This window comes from Poromitra crassiceps, assembly GCF_964638095.1.
Source record: "Poromitra crassiceps genome assembly, chromosome: 28".
NCBI classification, from domain to species: Eukaryota; Metazoa; Chordata; class Actinopteri; order Beryciformes; family Melamphaidae; genus Poromitra; species Poromitra crassiceps.
In genome coordinates, this window is record NC_139651.1 from 18,198,938 (window position 1) to 18,204,239 (window position 5,302).

Here is a 5,302-nt window from a genome sequence, read left to right on the forward strand (position 1 = left end):
GCAGTGAAGCCTCATTGCGTTGTGCTACCTGAGAAGATGTTGTGGTAACTTTAGAGATGTGGTCTGAGCGGATGTGCTCGCTGAGTGAGCAGCGGCAGCATGACACTGCACAATAGTTTGTGGACTCTTGTTGCTGAACTGAGTGACGCCTCAACACCATGCAGCCTTTTATACTGAGTCTGATCCTGGATCAGTCCATGATAAAGGAACACGCAAACATTTTGGGAGATTTGCCTATTTGCATTCTCGATTACAAAGTAGCCCCGCCCCCCTCCTGCTATAACTACAGTAGAGTTCAGTCACCAAAAATAAACATGACTCGTGTACTCACCATACTATGAAATAATAATCCAAAATTATAGTCGTGGCCGGGCAAGTCTCAAGGCTTTGAGCTGTTATGACATGACAATTGCTCGAGTGACATCAGTGATGGCATCACAATTGCTTGAATGACTGATGACATCACAAATACAACCTAATTGCCCTAGGTAATTAGGGTAATTAAGATGCTCTTTAGGCAGTGCATGCACTGTGGGCTCAATTTTTGACCAATCGAAAATCTGTTTTGATACTTTTGTGTAGGACAGTCTAACGATGCAGATGCTGAAGTTTGGTGTCTTTTGAAGAAAAAATGTGGGAGGAGTAGGGTTGAATTAGTTTGACAGTTTTTGCAGTTTTGCGGTCTTTAGACTTCATAATTGGCCATAGGTTGCATTGTACAAAAGTTTCTCCTCATTTGGGCGCACATTTCGGTGAAAGTTGCAAAGCCGTAGCACGTATGGCTGATTTTCTATGAATTTTCAAAGTTTGAAACTTTAGACGGTCGCTGTAGTGACTATTGGCACCACATTTGCGTCAAAGACGTTTGGCATGGGACTGGACCTTTGTGCAAAGTTTGGTTAGTTTTCATGCATGGGAAGTCGAACTTCCCGGGAGAAGAAGATAAAAATAATACAGGCAAATACAATAAGTGGCCCTGCCGCTTCGCTGGCCCGGCCACTAATTACAAGAAATGGTAATTTTCGAGCAAATACATAGCCGGAACTAACGTGGTGGAAATAACGTTACTTCTGCGTCGACTGTACAGATTGCTGCTGTACCGTTCACTACAAGCAGGAGAGGCGCTTCACTACTTTCTAATGCACGCACAGAGAAGTCGTTTTACTATCAGTTACGACAAATAGGTGAATCTCCCAAAATGTTGTGTGGCATGTTCCTTTCAAAGAAACATACTCAGTAAAAGGCTGTTGTTATGTTCATGTCTCAACACCACCAGCATTTTACTGAGTCTGATCCTGGATCAGTAAAAGGCTGATGTCAACACATCACTCATGTGATGTAGTTGTATTTTGCGATGTCATGCTCAGGCTCAGGCTCAGGCTCAGGCGACATCTGGGAGCACGTCCATTGAGACCGGATCTCTCAAGTTTCCACAACCCCTTCTCAGGTGGCACAACACAACACACACACACGCACACACACACATGCGCACACGCACACACATGCGTACTACACACACATGCGCACACGCACACACACATGCGCACACACACGCACACACATGCGCACACGCACGCACACACATGCGCACGCACACACACACACACACATGCGCACACGATGAAGCAATGTATCTTTTGATTGTTGAGCAAGAGGAGAGCATCGTTCATTGATGGTCAGGGATTCAAACCAGACTCCTTCTATTCACAACCACGAGTTCTAGGAGTGTGTACATGTAGGCCTATGTGCTTGTGAATGGGTGTGTGCATGTGTGTGTGTGTGTGTGTGTGTGTGTGTCCGTGCGCTAGTCTACTATAAGAATGAGAAGTGTCTGTGTGTGAGTGAGCAGAATTGTGTTCAGCCACAGCTATGCCATGCTATTGCGATCGGACTGAAACTTTCAGGAAGTGTAAAGAGCACCCCTGCAGGTGACCTGACAGAGCCTGATTTTTTTATTAGGCCCAATTGCCCTATTAATGATGTGATGTCCCTCGAGCAATGATGTCACCAGTGATGTCATCAGTGATGTCATCCTTCTTGGCTGTCCTTCCTCCAAGTCAAGTCTCAAGTCTCTTATGGATGAGCGTTCTATCATCTGCTGTATTCCATCGAGTCTGCTTAGAACACTGCATAGCTCAAACCAGGCCCGGTTCTACGGGGGTGCAAAAGCATGCATTGCACCCTCATTTTAATTGTCTGCATGCTCAGTTGAAAAGTAAAAAAAAAAAAAAAAAAAAAAAAAAAAAAATTTTTTTTTTTTAAATAAATGCTACAGCTGCACACTTACTGTTTAAACTTGAATTATCGTTGTTGTTTTTCTTTGTTCTTTGATGTGATTTTATGGCTTTTTGGCACCTATATGTAACCTTTTAAGGTTGAGATAATTGTATTATCATTATATGGTCCAAATATTTCAGTAAAGCACTTGAAACACTTGAAATATTCTTGCTTGGGTGGTATCATTCTACTTGAAATGATGGTCAAATGCATTATTTTTAGTAAAATAACATGTCCAATTTTTCGGGCGGCCGGCCTTCGGCCGGCCACCCGAGTGGGCCCGGCCTTCGGCCGGGCATCTGCACCCCTTCCTATCTTGGATGCACCCTTAGTCATCTGGTTCTGGAACCGGCCCTGGCTCAAACTAAGGGATTCAAAGCATGTACTGTATTATCCACACTCTATTAGCATCCAGCATCAGCATTGATTAGTTGACATTATTATTAATAGACCTTTCATTAATGTTAATACACACAAAAATACAGATGGTTCACAAGTCCCAAATCTCAACTCCAAGTCAAGTCTCAAGTCTTTGAGGACAAGTCTCAAGTCAAGTCTCAAGTCACTGTGTGTGTGTGACTCATGTCCAAGTCCCCAGTCCAAGTCCCCATCTCTGGGCGCTGATGACATCATCAGTGATGTCACACGACTGATGACATCATCAGTGATGTCACACCACACTGATGACATCATCATAAGTATGTGTGTTTTCCCAGGATGGCGAGGGCATGTCTCGCCGTTCCCCAGGATGGCGAAGGCATCGATGATCTAGGGCTAGGCTATACATGAGGGCAGAATTCAAAATATTGTAAAAAATTCAGTTTTTGAGATACAATTCTGAGATTTTACACACTTCAACTACTGTGACAGCAACATTTTGTAAAAAAAAAAAAAAAAAAAAGTGAAGTTGAAGAGCTTTATTTAGCGAGAATTTGCAGTAGATGGTTACAGTACGGTTTACAGTAAAACATTTTGATGCATTGTGGGGTCAATTTTGGATCAAACAAAAATCTGTCTGAATTTTTTGTGTCGGACAGTCTAACGATGGAGATGCTGAAGTTTGGTGTCTTTGAAGGAAAAATGTGGGGGGAGTAGGGTTTAATTAATTTTACAGTTTTTGCAGTTTTGCGGTCTTTAGACTTCATAATTGGCCATAGGTTGCATTGTACAAAAGTTTCTCCTCACTTGGGCCCACATTTCGGTGAAAGTTGCAAAGCCGTAGCACAAATGCCTGTTTTTTAAAATAAATTTCAAATTTTGAAACTTTAGACGGTTGCTGTAGCGACACCATCAGGACTATTGGCGCCGAATTCGCATCAACAAAGCTTTGCATGGGACTGGCCCTGCTGCTTCGGTGGCCCGGCCACTAATAATCAACTTAATAATAGCACAAAACAGCTGCTTACAAAGTTTTGCTTTAGAGGGTAAAACACAACAACGGGAATCATGATCATCATCACTAGTAAGAACAAATAAAACAATAATAAAACAATGTAAAATAAACAATAAAAATAAAACAACAAACACAGCATTAAAGCATAACATTACAAACATAACAAAATAAAAAACACAATATGAACCGAAGGTGTGGAAAAGGTCATAATGAGATCACAGGATAGCTAGTCTATAAAGTAGTGACATATGACACTGTAATCACAGTGACGGCAACACATGTTGACATTTAGTCAATAATCAACAATAGAAAGTCTATTGTGCATTATAAAGGAAGAAAGAAAGACAGCACTGTCCACTGCCAGCATGGTTACACATCACTCTTTGTGTCTCCCGGGTCTTATGAAATACAACTGGGATCGCTTCCCCATCTTGAAACATCTTGTTTTTTGTTGCTGTGGCAAAACCATAAACATCCAACTGTCACTTTGATGAGAATATTTACTTGCCGCTTTCTTTGAGTCATTCAGGAAGTTTGTGTAGATCTAAATGCTGAGGAAATGTCACTGTGCCCCCAGGGAGGAGCCAGCAAAGAGACATGATGAAACTCACCACAGCTCGTTGATGCTGCCACATTTCCATGATAGACTGTAAATCAAAAGTCCTTTCAACTGTCTGAGAAATATTTTTATGAGTTGTCCTCCCCCATTCACCACACCAACGAGCTGTGTTCCACCTCCATAGGCACACACACACACACACACACACACACACACACACACACACACACACACACACACACACACACACACACACACACTCACATATACACACACACACACACACACACACACATGCACACACACACGCATGCACACATGTCTGGCAGAGAAATCATCACTTGACACGCTCCTTGGATTGCCTAATGCTACAGTAGCCTACAACTCCCTTGTGTAAACTCAGAATGTCCCTGCTACACACATATATATATATATATATATATATATATATATATATATATATATATATATATATAGCAAGTGGGCTGTTTGTCTGTTTGTTTGTTTGAATCTTTGTCCCACTGATGATGTCACAATGTCTATAACATCATCAGTGATGTCATCAGTGACATCATTATTGACCAAAATCATCTTATGACCTTCTTTGTTATGACATCACTGATGATGTCATAGGCACTGATGATGTCATAGGCATTGTGACATCATCAGTCCCTCAAGCAATTGTGATGTTTTTATAAAAAGGGAGAGGCAACGGCCTCTGAGCAATTGTGCGCTGCGCATGTACGTTCTACTTTTAATATAGGCAATTATTATAAAAGGGAGCATGTGGGCAATGTCTGTCTCTGTTTCAATTTTTGTGCCGGCCACAGCTATGCCGTTTTACGTGCGATCGGGCTGAAACTCTTTACACCAGGATTTATTAAGGATTATTAGGATTAATTACCCTAACTGCAAGGCTGAGGCTATAGTTCAGTGATGATGTCATCAGTGATGATGTCAGTCTGAGGCTATACAAGTGATGGAGTATAAACTGCCATAAAACACCAAAAGGAAGACGAAGAATCGAGGAGGAACCAGATGGAGACGATGGCTTCCGTCCCTGGGCTGTGGGG